The sequence below is a fragment of the Oryx dammah genome, unplaced genomic scaffold (genome assembly GCF_014754425.2).
Source record: "Oryx dammah isolate SB20612 unplaced genomic scaffold, SCBI_Odam_1.1 HiC_scaffold_11, whole genome shotgun sequence".
In the NCBI taxonomy this organism is placed as follows: domain Eukaryota; kingdom Metazoa; phylum Chordata; class Mammalia; order Artiodactyla; family Bovidae; genus Oryx; species Oryx dammah.
This window is the reverse complement of record NW_024070195.1, coordinates 41033198-41049648: the sequence shown is the minus strand read 5'-3', so window position 1 is coordinate 41049648 and position 16451 is coordinate 41033198. Positions and strand designations below refer to the sequence as shown.

Here is a 16451-nt window from a genome sequence, read left to right as displayed (position 1 = left end):
GAAAAAGTAATGATTTGCGAGTAAGAACACAGCATAGATTTTCCCTGGTGGCTCAGACGGTAAAGCGTCTGCCTACAACGCGGGAGCCCTGGGTTCAATCCCTAGGTCGGGAAGACCTCCTGAAGAAGGAAATGGTAACCCACTCCAGTATTCTTGCCTGGAAAATCCCATCGATGGAGGAGCCTGGTAGGCTCCATGGGGTCGCAAAGATTTGGACACGACTGAGCAACTTCACTTTCTTTCTTTAACTTACAGCTAAATTAATATGGCTAAATAAAAGTAAGGTTTTCCTCAAGAGGAATCTTTAAATGAAAATTGACGAATTCATACCATAAGAATATTATGCAGTCTTTGAAAAGGATGAGATAAATCTAAAGAGAATATTGAGCTAAGAGTCTAAACATCAAAAACATCAAAACAAATGAATTGAGAGAAGATTTTGTAGATGTCCATCCATTAAAAAAGAATACCACTGTAATAAATGAAATGTGTTGTTACAATGCATAGTGCCCAATGATTTGGTTCTCTGGGCTGTAAACAAAACTGAAGTCACGTGATGATGTCAAAAAGGGACAATATATGTGGTACAGACAATGTGGTATATCACAATTACTTACAGTAACCCACTATGGTTCCCAGTATAGATTTGGTGTGTACAATCATTTTAGAGAACTGGATTACAATTATGCAAATATTACATATTACATGCCAAAATGTCTTCTTCATCATCGTTCTTTCCTAGAGTTAAGACTCTAAAGTTAAACTCTAAAAATATTAATAGGAAACAGGTGAGGTCTTAGCTATTCTAGATAAAGTGAAAGTCACTCAGTCATGTCCGACTCTTTGCGACCACATGGAAGATACAGTCTGTGGAATTCTCCAGGCCAGAATACTGGAGTGGGAAGCCTTTCCCTTCTCCAGGGGATCTTCCCAACCCAGGGACTGAACCCAGGACTCCTGCACTGCAGGCAGATTCTTTACCAGCTGAGCCACAAGGGAAGCCCTTATTCTAGATAAGCAATCTTCTAACAATGACATGAAAGTGGGAACACTATCCAACATGTACTATGAAGTGAATGGGAAGCTGCAGAACAATTAGTATGATCCTATTTTTAGGAAGAAAATGGTGTACATTTACTAATATATACAAGAAATGAATATTTAACCACTGTTAAGACAGTGTTACCTCTGGAAAATGAGATTTAGGAGGGTAAAAAGCAATTTTCATTTGTAAAATTTATCATTTAAATATTAATGCTAAGTATATATTTCTTTCATGATTTTTAAAACAAGGTTTTTTAAAAAAGATGAAATGATGAAAATACTTCATTGCACTCATCGGGGGTTTTTATTCTTTCTGTTCAATTTAATTCAAACGTGGTGGCATGCCTCCTATGTAGAGGAAGCAAACACTGGGTGGGTGAGGGGTGCTTGTAAGAGATGCAGAAGGCGGTCGGACATGAAGGCTGCACTCAGGAAAGCTCTGGGTGACAGTATACATTTGGGAGTTATCAGATTCTACAAGGTAATTAAAATACAAGTATAGGGGCACCCTAATTGATAGTCCAGTGGCTAAGACTCAGTGCTCCCAATGCAGGGGGGCCTGGGTTTGATCTCGTCAAGGAACTTGATCCCGCAAGTCGCAGCTAAAGATCTTGCGTGTCTCAGTAAAGATCAGAGACTCAACTAAGACCCTGGTCACAGCCAAACAAATAAAAAGAAACATTTAAAAAAAAAGATAAAAGTACAGTTGCAATTGCTTCTAGGAAAGTGAAATTGGCTTTCAAACTTTTAATGTCCCAACCTCACTTCTGATTACTATGTCCTGTGGCAGTACAGATAAAATAATTTCCATGGAACTTACACACTGCTGATGGTAAACACAGGAGTCAGCCTCTATTCATGTTTTGATAGAAAAATTACATTTCTACCTGTGCCACAGTGGTATATTATTAACTTGAGTTGACTCACTAGGATCAAATAGTTTGATTCCAAGTCTGCTGATGATTTCTAAGAAAAGGACAACAAGGTAACATATGGCAAAAGGTCTGTAAACATCATACAGGCAGAGTGTGTCCTATTCATTTTTGAACCGCCGCCACCTAGTGTAAATGGACATACAAGAGGCACCAGATAAACGCAAATGAATTGTGATGTTCAAAAGCAATCAATGTAAAGATAATTGAATAGTAGACAGTGTGAGGCATCAGCACTGAAATTTAATTATCAGTCGACTATATTCCTTTTCTAGGTCTACTCTGAAAAATCTAACCTGGAGAATGACACCATACCTAAGACAAGACCTTCCAAGCTGACAAGTTAACCTCATAAGTGAATCTTGCCAGCTAGATAAAGATTTGTCTATCTTTCTAAGTAAACACCCTCTTTGGAATGACTCATATATTCCATGTTTCCAGAACAAATTTCTAATTATAGGGCATGTATACGGTAGAGTACTGCCCTGTGCCTGAATTTAACCTCAAACCTGTTGTAACTAAGCTACAGGATCTTTGGTTCTTGCTCAGTTTTCCATTTCTCCATCTGTAAATTTCAGGGGCGGCATGGGGGGTGGCATTAGACTACAGTGATAAATCTAAGGTTTATTCCAACACTTAATTTTTAAAAAAAATGTATTTCTGGTTGCACTGAGCGTTCAGCACACAGGCGTTCTCTAGTTGGAGCAAGGGGTGGCTGTGGTGGCTTCTCTGGTTGCGGAGCACAGGCTCTAGGGCACCTGGGCTCAGTAGTTGCAGCACACGGGCTTAGCTGCTCCAGGGTGTGTGGGATCATCCGGACCAGGGGTCGAACAAATGTCCCCTGCCTTAGCAGCTGGATTCCTATCAGGTAAGCCACCAAGGAAGTTCCAACTCTAATGTTTTATATCTAGGATTACTTTTTAATAAGTGCATGTTTTACCTTATAGGAAAATGAGGTTTGATATGTGGAATGGAAAACAATTCCCAAGGAATGGAAAAAGTTATTCTGGTATCACAGAGTTCACTTTCTACTGCAACCTTCTGGTAAAACTTTATTAATTCTGAGGGTTATTCTCTTAGATATTTTCTACAGCTGCCACAACAGTCACCAATGTAAATGGCTTAAACAATACGCACTTATTATCTTACAGTTATGGAGCGCAGAAGATAGAAATGGGTCTCACTGGGCTAAAATCAAGGTGCTAGCATGGCTGCATTCCTCCTAGAAGCTCTAGGAAAGCATCTTCTGCTTTTTCCAGACTCTAGAGGCTGCCCATCAGCTCAGTTCAGTCGCTCAGTCATGTTCAAGTCTTTCCGACCCCCATGGACTACTGCAGCACGCCAGCTTCCCTGTCCATCATCAACTCCCAGAGCTTGCTTAATCTCATGTCCATAGAGTTGGTGATGCGATCCAACCATCTCATCCTCTGTTGTCCCCTTCTCCTCTCGCCTTCAATCTTTCCCAGCATCAGGGTCTTTTCCAATGAGTCAGTTCTTAGCATCGGGGCAAAGAAGTGGAGCTTCAGCTTCAGCCTCAGTCCTTCCAATGAATATTCAGGACTGATTTCCTTTAGGACTGACTGGTTTGATCTCCCTGCAGTCCAAGGGACTCTCAAGAGTCTTCTCCAACACCACAGTTCAAAAGCATCAATTCTTTGGCGCTCAGCTTTCTTCATAGTCCAACTCTCACATCCATACATGACCACTGGAAAAACCACAGCTTTGACTGGACAGACCTTTGTCGGCAAAGTAGTATCTCTGCTTTTCAATATGCTGCCTAGGTTGGTCATAGCTTTTGTTCCAAGGAGCAAGTGTCTTTTAATTTTATGGCTGCAGCCACCATCTGCAGTTGATTCTGGAGCCCAAGAAAAGAAAGTCTGTCACTGTTTCCATAGTTTCTCCATCTATCTGACATGGAGTGCTGGGAACAGATGCCATGATCTTAGTTTTTTGAATGTTGAGTTTTAAGCCAACTTCTTCACTCTCCTCTTTCACTTTCATCAAGAGGCTCTTTAGCTCCTCTTCACTTTCTGCCATAAGGGTGGTGTCATCTGCATATCTGAGGTTATTGATATTTCTCCTGGCAATCTTGATTGCAGCTGTGCTTCATCCAGCCTGGCATTTATGATGTACTCTGCATAGCAGTTATATAAGCAGGCTTATGGCCCACTTCCCCCATTTGCAAAGCCAGCAATGTCGTCTTCTCCCTGGTCATCCTTGCTGTCCCCAAACGCAGGTGGTGCTACGGTCACCATCTCCCTCTGGCCACAGATGGGAAAGCTGCTCTGCTCTCTTAAGAATCCATGGGATTGTGCTGGGCTCACCTAGATAACTAGGAAAATTTCCCCACCTCAAACCTTTAACCTCGATCATATCTGCAAAGTCCCTTCTACTCTGTTAGGTAACATATTAATAAATTTCAGGAGTTAGGATGTGGGCATCTTTGGAGGGATCTTTATTCTTCTATCTACCTTAGATGCCTAGTCATCCTAACAAGATCATAAGAATGTCTCCCAAGCCTAGAATTCTGTTGACTTCCACCATCTTACACTCAGTATTCTTTGAACATTCCTTCCTCTCTCTCCATTTATTTATCATCCAGTTGGATTACAATGTTCTAATCTGACAACAGAATTAGATCTAACATTTGATACATCATTATTATAAAAAATTCTTCAGAATTTCAGAAAGCTCAAATTGGAACATTTATTCAGTTTCTTAACTTTGTAATAAGTTAAAAATTATAAGTAAATGACAAATACAGTGCATGTTTTCTCACCTCAAACTTAATCACTGAAAAATCAGTTTAAAAACTGAGTCCCTTATCTGATTCTGAAATTCAAGCAGCTTGCTATCCCCAAATGTAGAACACACACAAAAAAATTTTTTAAAGAGTTGACAATAAACTGCATATATTTAAAGAATATACAATTTGTAAGTTCTGACATACATATATGTATTCATAAAGCCATCATTACAATCAACATAATGAATGTATTTGTCAGCCACAAATTTTCTTTGTATCTCTTTATGATTCACTTCTCTCTGCCTCACAGCAAAGCAATCTCTGATTTGCTTTCTGAACAGTTTGTATTTTATAGAATTTCATATAAACGGAATGTCTTTTTTCCCCCGAATTCTTTCTCTTACTTTGAGAATAAAATACACTGTTGCATGTATCAATAGTTCGTTCCTTTTTATTGCTGTGTAGTATTCCACTGTATGAGACAGGGCACAATGTCTGCTGTTGATGCATACTTGGATTGCTTTCATTTTTTGCCTATTACAAATAAAGCTGCTATGAATATTTGGGTACAAATCTTTATGTGGTCATATGCATTCATTTCTCTTAAATAAATGCCTAGGTGTGGAAAAGGCTAAAACTCGGAGCAGGTGTATATTTTAGGTCTTTAAGAAAGTGGCAAACTGCTTTCCAAAGCAGATGTACCATTTTGTACAGAAGTGTGTAAACGTTTCAGCTGCTCCATGTCCTCACTAACAGTACTGTAGGCCTTTTTAACTGAAGACATTCTAACGTGAACGTAGTGGTATCTTACTGTGATTTTAATCTGCATTTTCCTAATGAGTAACAGTACTGATCATCTTTTCATGGGCTGACTTGCCATCTGTATATCTTCTTTGGTGAACTGTCCAAATCGTTTGCCTATTTTTGACTTCATTTTCTTAAGTCTTGAGAGTTCCTTATATAATCTGAATATAAGTCTTTAATCAGATGTGATCTGTTAATATTTTCTCCCTGTCTGTGACTTGTCCTTTTATTATCTTAAAGGTGGCTTTCAAAAAGATGTTCTTAATTGATATAGTCCAATTTATCTTTTTCTTCTTTTATAAATCATGTTTTTGGTGTTGTATCAAAAATCTTTACCAAACCCAAAATCAAAAATATTTTCTTCTAAAAATTTTTATTGATTTGGGCCTTACATTCAGGTCTACAGTCAATTTTGAATTAACTTTTATATATAAGGTATGGAATAAGGTATGGATTTAGTTTTTTGTATATGAATATCAAGTTGTTCCCCTACCATTTGTTGAAAAGACTAAACATTTTTCTATTTAATTGATTTGGCACTGTACTCAAAAACTGACCATATTTTCTGTTCCATGGGTCTACTTACCTTTACATCAATATCACTGTCTTCATTATTGTAGCTATAGTAAGTTTTAGAAATCAGATGGTTTTAAGTCCTCTCTATTCTTCTAAGTGAAGTGAAAGCCACTCAGTCGTGTCTGACTCTTTGCAACCCCAGGGACTGTACAGTCCGTGGAATTCTCCAAGCCAGAATACTGGAGTGGGTAGCCTTTCCCTACTCCAGGGAATCTTCCCAACCCAGGTATCAGACCGAGGTCTCCTGCACTGCAGGCAGATTCTTTACCAGCTGAGCCACAAGGGAAACCCTCTTCTATCCTAGGACCTTTGCATTACCATATAAACTTTAAAACCAACTTGACACTTTACACATTGCCAGCTGAATTTCTGATTGAGGTTGCACTGAAACTATACCTTTAGAGAAAACTGACAATATTGAGCTTCCAATCCCTGAATACAGTGTATCTTCATTTATCTGAGTTTTCCTTAATTCCTCTCAGTAATATTTAATAGATTCCAGTGGAGAGATCTTACATATCTTTTAGGAAATTTATCCTTAGGTACTTAGTATTTCAAATTTTACTACAAATGGTATTCTTTAAAAATTTCAACTTTTGGCTGTTTGTTTTCTAGTATATAGAAATATAGTTGACTTTTCTGTATTGATCTTGTATACCGCAATTTTGCTTGTTGGTGTTCAGTTGCTAAGTCATGTCCAACTCTGCAACCCCAAGGATTGTAGCACACCAGGCTCCTCTGCCCTCTACTATCTCCAGGAATTTTGCTCAAATTCATATCCATTGAATTGGTGATGCTACCTAACCATCTTATCCTCTGCCCCCTCTTCTCATCCTGCCTTCAACCTTTCCCAGCATCAAGGGTTTTTCCAGTGAGTCAGCTCGTTGCATCTGGTGGCCAAAGTATTGGAGCTTCAGCAAGTCCTTCCAATGAATATTCGGAGTTGATTCAGAACTCTTCACTATTACTCATCTGTCTTGGATGCCCCTGTACAGCATGGCTCATAACTTCACTGAATTATGCGAGTCTCTTTGCCACAAGGGTGTGATCCATGAAGGGGGCCAGTTTGCTAAGTGCACTTAATTCTAGTAGCTTTCTTTCTTTTTAAAGAAATCATAGGCTATCATGTTATCTGTGATAAAAAGTTTTACTTCCTCTATTCCAATCTGAATGCCTTTTATTTCTTTTCTTATTTGACTGAACTGGCTATAAGTTCAAGTACAATCCTGAATGGAAGTTGTGACTCACAGTGGACATCATGCCTTGTTCCTAATATTGGAAGGGAAGGATTCAGTCTTTCAGTGGTAAGCATGATTTCAGCTATTAGTTTTTCATGGATGTCCTTTATCAGACTGAGGAAGTTTCCTTCTTTCCCTAATTTGTTGACAGTTTTTAATGATGGATTTTGCTAAATGCTTTTTCTGCATCTATTGAATTGATCACATGGTTTTCCGTTTTTACTTTACTGACATGGTACACGATATTCATTTTGAAATGTCAAACCAACCTTGAATTCCTGGGACAAACCTCACTTGGTCACTGTATTTTTTTATCTTTTTATATGTTGTTGGAGTATATTTGCTAAAATTTTGTTAAGAGTTGTGCAACTGTGTTCATGAAGGATACTGGCCTGTTAACTTTCTCTTGTAGTGTATTTGGTTTTAGTATCACGACAGTACAATTGTTATAGAATGAGTTAAGAAAGATTCTCTCCAACTTAATGGAAGAATTTGCATAAATTTTGTATTTTGACCTCCAAAAATATTTGCTAGAATTCATCAGGGAAGTCATCCGGGCCCAGAGTTTTCTTTAGGGGAATTCAATTTCTTTACAGACGTAAGATTATTCAGGCTACTCATATTTTCCTGAGAGAGCACTGGTATTTTGTGTCTTTCAAGAAATTTATCCATTTCATTTAAGTGTCTAATGTACTGACATAAAGTAATTCATATCCTTCTTTTTACATAGCCTTTTAAAGACTACAATATCTGCAGTTTTGCTGACTCTTTCATTCCTGATACTGGTAATTTGTGTCTTCTCTTTTTGCTGATCCAATAGGATAGAGGTTTATCAGTTTTATCGGCCTTCTCAAAGAACCAGCTTTTGATTTCATTAACTTTCTGTTTTTCTGTTTCATGGTTTTGGCTTTGATTTTTAGCTCATTTCTTCTGCTTACTATGGGTCTGGATTTTCTCTTCTAGTTTCAAGGTAGAAGCTGAGGACAATGATTTGCTCAACTTGACTCTCCCTAATGTAGGTATTTAGTGAATTTTCCCCTGAGCATTACATTAGCTACATCCCACAAACTTTGATATGTTGTGTTTTCATTGACTACAAAATGCTTTCTAAATTCATCTTTTTTCCCTTTGACTCATGAGCTTCTTAAAAACCAGTTAGTTTCTAAATATTTAGAAGTTTTCCAGATATCTTTCTATTGTTGACTGTAAATTTAATTCCCTTTCAGTTAGGTAACATATCTTTTATGATTTAAGTAACTTTAAATTTATTGATACTATTTTATGGACTAAAATGTATTGGTAAATGTTCTTTTGTGCAACTGGACAAAATATGTATTCTGCTTGTATTGGGTAGAATGTCATATAAACGTCAGTTTGGTCAGTTGGTTGATAATAGTTTAACTCTTAAATCATTACTAATATTTTGTCTACTTGTTCAGTTATATGAGATGATGGCTGTTCACTAAACTTATTGTGACCATTTTAAGATGCATGTAAGTCAAACCATATGCTGTACACCTTCAAATAATACAGTGTTAGATATTAGTGAACAAAAATAATGTTTTTGGCCACTAATTCTATCACCTGTGTCATTTCTGGATTTGTTTCTATTTTTTAATTTTCCTCCTCAAGGACTGCTTCCTTGCAAGTCTGATGCTTTTGATTGGAGATCAAATGTGAATTTTACCTTGGTGCTATTTTTTTTTCCCTCTAGTTTTGTTGAGATACAATTGACATCTAGCACTGTATAAGTTGAAGGCTTCCCTGTAGCTCAGACAGTAAAGAGTCTGCCTGCGGTGCAGGAGACCAGGGTTCAATCCCTGGGTCGGGAAGATCCCCTGGAGAAGGAAATGCAACCCACTCCAGTATTCTTGCCTGGAAAATCCCATGGGTGGAGGAGTTTGGCAGGCTGCAGTCCATGGGGTCACAAAGAGTCGGACACGACTGAGTGACTTCACTCTCACTTTCACTGTATAAGTTGAAGCTATACAGCATATGGTTTGACTTACATACATCATGAAATGATCACAATAATTTTAGTGAACAGCCATCATCTCATACAGATACAAAATTAAATAGAAATTTCCTTGCAATGAGAACTCAGGATTTACTCTCTTAACTTTCCTATACAACACAGAGCAGTGTTAATTATATTTATCATGTTATGTATTATATCCTAGTACTTATTTACCTGATAACTGGGAGTTTGTATCTTTTGACTGCCTTCACCCAATTTCCCCTTCTCCTGCCCCTGCCTCTGGTAACCACAAATCTGGTCTGTTTCTATACATTTGTTTTTGAATTCTAATTGACCTACAACACTATGTTAGTTCCTGTTAAACAACATAGTTGATGTTAAACAACATACATTCAGTATTTCTGTACATTTCAAAATGATAATTACAGTAAGTCTAATGATCACCACAGAAAGCCTAGTCACAACAGGTCACCAAAGATATGCATAGTTACTGACTATATTCCCCACACGGTACCTTTCAGACCCTTGGCTCTTTTTTTTCCGCCACCAGAAGTTTGTACTTCATAATTTCTCTGACCTATTTCTTTCTTTCCCTTAGTCCCCTCCGCTCTGGCAATCACCTGTTTGTTCTCTGTTTCTGTAATGCTGTTTCTGTTATGTCTGTTCACTGGTTTTGTGTTTTGGATTCCACATGTAAGTGAAATCACACATTATTAATCTTTCTGTCTGACTTAACAACTGTATAAAGATACCACATCTGCGCTATCCTTTCCCCTGTTGATGGGTAATTAAGTTGCTTTCCTATCTTGGCTATTGTAAATAATGCTGCAATGAGCACGTATGGTTACATGTATCTTTTCTAATTAGTATTCTGTTTTCTTTGGATAAATATCCAGGAGTGGAACTGCTAGCTCACACAGTGGTTCTATTTTAATTTTTAGAAGACTCTCCACGCCATGGCTGTACCAATCTACATTCCCACCAACAACTGCACAAGGGTCCCCTTTTCTCCACATCCTCACCAACACTCGTTGTTATCTTTTGGACAACAGGGTGCTAGTTTTTGTAATAACTATACGTGTTGAGCTTTGTTCTGGAGTGCAGTTAAATTACCTGGAAATAGTCTGATCCTTTTTTTTTTTTTTAATGGTGTCAACAATGACTGATTTTTTTTTTATTGGAAGATAATTGCTTTACAATCTTGTGTTGGTTTCTGAGAACTATTTGAGTCAGTCCTAATGAGGGGGATGAACCTAGAGCCTATTATACAGACTGAGGCAAGTCAGTAACAGTTTGATCCTTTTGAGCCCTACTTTTAAGCTTTGTTAGAAGGGATGAGAGCAGTCTATAGTTTAGCACCACTACTGGGGCAACACCTTTCTGAGTACACTACCCGATGTCCTGTGAATTAGGAGGTTTATTCCCTTTGGCTGGTGGGAATACATACTACTTTAACCTTGAAAAAGAATCAGGGATTATTCCCTCTACTCTCTTCAGATGGTTTCTGGCTTTAGGTAGCTTCCATACAACATATGCACTAATTATTACTCATCTGAAAGCTTAAGGGGGAACACTCTGCAGACCTTTGAAGTTTCCTTTTTGTGCTCTCTTCTCCAAACTATAGCCTTCTTTACCTCCAGCTCTGTCTCCTCTACGAGAGAGACTGCTGGGCTGAGGCTCGGTTCTCCCTCCTCATGCTGCAGCCTGGAAACTCTCTCCAGGCAGTAAGCTACGATAATTGTAGACTTCATCTATTTCTGCTTTCTTGGGAATTATCATCCTTTGCTGCCAGTTGTTCAGTGTTTGAAACTTCATCTATTTTTTTCTCGGGGTTTTGTTTGTTTGTTATGTGATTACAGCCCAGAGAGCAAATTCAATCTGTTATTCTATGTTGGCCAGAAGCACAAGCTTGCAAGTGTATTTTTAAGTCAAATAAAGGGAGACACAAGAATTATGAATGGAACTTCAAATGGGAAGAAATTATTTTATAAAATAAGAATTATTTAGAACTAATTTTTATAGTCTGAAATCTGAAGGATATAGTTTTTCCATAACATTACAAAAGCCAAAACCTATAACTGGCAGTAAGACATCTCTCTCCTAAAATGGCAGGTATTTGATTTTAAAACAACTGTCAAAACTATGGCTTTGCAAATATTTCTGAAAACCTGCATAACTTCAGCATCTCATTTTTCTTTAACATATGTAAGAAGTTTAAGTCTTATGAGAATAAAAAATATGACTTTACATTTCTAAATGCAATTAATAAATATAACACAGCTTATAAAAATCCAGGTTAAAAATCCTCTTCTTTTATTAATTCAACTAAAAAATACAGTGCAAATCATCTTAATATTTCAAAGTCTTAATACTACAAAAAAGTTGGCTTGTGATTGACACTGGTATTAATAGTTTTTAGCAGGTCTGTAAAAGTTGCTTTTGTTTTGAAACAAACTTCAAATGGACACTTATGATACACAAACCTATCAAGTATTTCAATATACTGAGATTTTAACACTGCTTCAACTGGAAAGAAAGTCCCCAGACTATTTGAAACACACACACTTTGTAGTGGTACTGACAAGCACAGGAAAAGCAGTCTGTCACTGAGTCAGTCAGGCTGGCTTCTCTGTGCACCTATTTAAACTTTTAACTAGCACCACCTGCAGATCTCTACCCTCACCATGATTTCCTAAGAAAACAACATCCACAGATGCAAAGAGTTGAAGGAACAAAAGGGCAGAGAAGTCAGTAAAGAGCTCTGCTTGGATGACTTCCCCCTGCCCACTTCTCAAAATCAACTTTCATCAAAGTGACTTATGCAGCTCAGACTGCATTATCTGGCTCCATGCCCTAATGCTACTCAATCATCATTCATTCCATTCATGGATGGCAATTATACAGACTAGCCAGATTCCAAAAATTCACCTAAATATTTAGAGGAAAGTCTTAGTTAAGGTGAGCGGGAAGGCTTTTAATGGAGAGTGAGGTGGCAAAGAAGAAACTGACAGAAACTGACTGGAGACAGAAAGGCGCATTCACGGAGCTGAGTGTTAAATCTGAGTCTGGCTCATTCTAACCGTAACCTTGTGCCCCAGCTCTTCACCTTCATACATTCTCCCTGGAAAGTTAGGTTACTCTGGTTTTTAGCTACAAAGCTAAGAGTTGCCTGTTGAGTTTTTTAAAAAAAAATTATATTAGCCAAACCATAAAGTAAAATTTTTAAAATTATAATATAGTTATATGTTACAGCAAGTTTAGGAAATGAAGGAGGAAAGAAATTACCATAATCCCAGCACCACAATTTAGGAGTCCTTTTTTAAAAACATTTTTTACAGCAGTTATAGGTTCACTGCAATACTGAACAAAACAGTCAAAACAACCTTGAAAAGAACAAAGTTGGGAGGACTCACATTTCATGGTGCCAAAACTTACTACAACGTGACAAGAATCAATATAGTGTGGTACTAAGATGAGGACAGACACACAGATCAGTAGAACAGAATTGAGGGCTGATAAATAAACTCTTACATTTATGGTCCAGATATCTGAAAAAAGTGCCAAGACAATTCAATAGGAGAAAGACCAGCCTTTTTTCAACAACTGGTGCTGGATCTCAATATGCAAACAATTACGAAGTTGGACACTACTTCACACCGCATCCATAAATTAACTCAAAATGGACCCAAGACTCATCATAAGAGCCTAAACTATCAAACTCTGAAAGAAAACACAGGAGTATATCTTCACTGACCTCGAATTAGGCACTGTTTTCTTATGTGAAACTGAAAGCAAAAAAAATAATAATAATCAGCCTTCATGAAAATTAAAAACTCTGTGCTACAAAGGACACCATCAGGAAAGTGAAAACACAACAGGATGAAAGAAAAATTTTGCAAATCAAATATCTGATAATGAGATTGTGTCTAGAATATACTAAGAACTCCTTTAACTCAATAATAAAAAATAACTCAGTTAAAAGAGGGCAAAGGATTCAGACATTTCTCCAGACAAGATTTACAAACAGCAAATAAGCACACAAAAAGACGCTCAACATCATTAGGCATCAAGGAAATGCAAATCAAAACCACAATGAGATAGCACTCTAAAACCACGAGGACAGCTATTAGCAAAGAGACCGATAACAGCAAGTATCATCAAAGATGTAGAGAAGGTGGAGCACTCAAACACTGCTAGAAGAAACGTAAAAAGATGCAGCTGCTGTGGAAAATAGTCTGGGAGTTCCTCTAAAATTTAGTTATCATTTGATCAACAATTCCAAGAAAAATGAAAATATGTCCACACAAAAACCTGGACATGAATATTCATAATAGCTAAGGAGTAGAAACACTCCAAATGTCCATTGGTTGGATATGTCCATTAGACATTAGTCAGAAATGTCCATGAGATAGATAAAAGTCATACATCCATACATTAGAATATTATTCAGTGATGAAAAGCAATGCAGTACTATAACACGCTACAACCTGGATGAACCCTGAAATATTATGCTAAATGAAGGCCAAGCACAAAATGCCATATCTTATACAATTCCATTTATACAAAATGTCCAGAATAGGCAAATCTATAGAGACAGAAAATAGACTGGCGATTTTATCGGGTAATCAGGAAAAGGGGGTGACTGCTAATGGGTATGAGATTTGAGGATGTAGGTAATGGTAATAATTGTGTAACTGTGAATATACCAGAAACCACTGACTTGTAGACTTTAAAGGGATAAATATGTTATGTGAAATTTTACTTCAATAAAGCTATTAAAAGATTAATCTATTGAATGGATGAACCATAATTAATTACATACATTGCTTCCAATTTATCTACTCTATGTAAAACTGCTGTGAATAGTTTTGTGCCTAGGCTTTTATCACATTATACAATTAGGGGTATGAATTCTGTTTGTAGGAATCTTGGCTTGACAACGTAGCAGCAAGTCAGTTAACTTCTTTGTGCCTCAATTTCCCCATACATGACATGAGATTACTAGCATCTATACCTCTTTGGATTCTGAGAAATAAAGTAATGTGTGTAAAGGGCTTTACATGGTACCTGTCACACAGTAAACTTTCAACATTAGTGGCAGAGGTAGCTATTGTAATTGTTATTCTAGTCTGCATTATTTTCTGAAGATGATTTCCAGAAGGGGTCATGGACATTTATGTCTGAATACATCCTGCCAAACTACACATATTAAAAGGAGTGCACGAATTTTTGGCAGTAGAAACTATATGAGAGAATCAGAGTAACCATGCCATCATCAACATTATCTTATAATAAATTTGTTTTCTTAATAGGCATCTCACTTTAACTGTTCATTTGTGCTGCTTTTGAAACCCAATAGCTTATCAGCTTGAAACCCAACAGTTTTTCTAATTATCATATAAATCCTACGTACCCTGAGCATCTACTTAATGTGAAATCTGTGCAAGACACTATACTGGGGGCTAAACAGAAACTAAAAATGCGTCAAGCAGAGGATTCTGTGTGAGGTAAGGCAGAGAAGCATTTTAACTCAGGATAATTATGATTAAGTATAACAAAGCTACAAAGTATTTATGAGGGCAGGTTTATAAAGGGGAGAAAAGATGGCAGTGTTTCAGCTGATTCTTGAAGGATGGGCAAAATTTCAACTGGCAAGGGTGTGGCAAGAGTGAAATCAAATCAAGGCTGGTAAAAGAACACAGCACATTACAAGACTCTGCGACTAGAGTCCAAAGTGGCCGGGGAGGGGACGGTGGGAGAACAAGGCACAGGGTGCTCTGGGAGCACAAAGAGGTCCCTCTGAAACAGAGCCACGACCACGTGAGCTGAGGGCGAGAGCGTCTCCCAGGACAGTCGGCGTGCAGAACACAGAGACACAAAGCACTGTGACCCATGCAGGGAACTGCACATAACCCAATTTGGCTAACGTGGAGGGTATATGTGGGAAGGAAGCAGATGATGCTAAATGGGCAGAGGCCTGACTATGAAGGACCCTGTGTGCCAGAAGAAAGCATTTGAACTTTTATTCCAAAGCAAGTAGAGAACTGAAGCATTTTTAAGAAAAGAAGTGACAATCAGACTGACTTAAAAAATGAACTCTGGTAATACTCCCAACGGCTTCCCATCTCACACAGAATAAAGCCAAATCCTTCTTATGCTTAAAACTCTACATGTACACTATCGATGCTATCTATAAAACAGGTAATTAATGAGAACCTACTGCTTAGCACAGGGAACTCTACTCAGGACTCTGTGGTGACCTAAATGGGAAGGAGATTTGAAGAAGGGGGGGGGTGTTACATGCATATGCATAGCTGATTAACTTTGCTGCACAGCAGAAACTAACACAGCATTGTCAAGCAGCTAAACGCCAATCAAGAGTTTTACAAATAGTAAGAATAAAGGGGGAAAACCCCATGCTGGTCGGTGGCTATCTCTGAAATTATTTCCTGTTGCTCCTCCTCTCACTCTGCCTGTGTGACTCTGGCCTTCTTGCTGTACCTTCAATAGGCCACTCCTCAGGGTTTCTGCACTTGCTGTCCCCTCCACCTGAAACTCTTGTCCCAAATCAGCTTCCTCACTGGTCTCTGGTTTGCTTCCTCACTTCCAGCAGGTCTCTGTTCAAACACTTTCTTATCAGGCAGACCCTCCCTATTACCCAATATAGAAGAGCAAGAAACAACGACAATCAATCCTACCATTGTTTTCCTCTACTTACCACCTGGCACATGTATTTATCTGAAAATTTCCAGTCTCTCATTACTAGAATGTAAGTTCCAGGATGGATCCTCTTAATTACCCTGATATACGAACTATTATTACCATGTCCAGATGGTGAAATTCAGGGGCATAATACTGCTCGTGTGCAGTGGAACCAGGCAGAATGACTCCTGAGCCTGCATCTGAACCATTTCACCTACTGACTCTGGTGAAGTCACAGGGCCCTGGCTTGGACTCTAGATTATCTCCTGTGACTAGGCTCCATCATTTAGAGTACACTCTAAATTCACACTATGTTCCTCCAAAAAAAAAAAAAAAAAACCTCATTCTTATCATTGTTATTAGCTGAGTTTCCAAAGCCAAGAAACATTTTTTAAATGATCACTTAAAATGCACAAGGTATCTGGACTTGT

The 16451-nt window shown here is 38.0% G+C and overlaps 1 protein-coding gene across 3 annotated transcripts in view; it reads right to left on the bottom strand.

The window, feature by feature from the left end:
- Nucleotides 1–16451, bottom strand: part of FKBP5 (FKBP prolyl isomerase 5) — a 110761-nt gene that overhangs the window by 74766 nt on the left and 19544 nt on the right. Inside the window, exon 3 of one of the 3 annotated variants that reach the window (XM_040249845.1) lies at nucleotides 13073–13103. The exons of the other annotated variants lie outside the window; for them this stretch is intronic. The gene's annotated coding sequence lies outside the window, so the exon portion shown is untranslated. The remainder of the gene's footprint in view (nucleotides 1–13072; nucleotides 13104–16451) is intronic. 3 annotated transcript variants of the gene reach the window in all.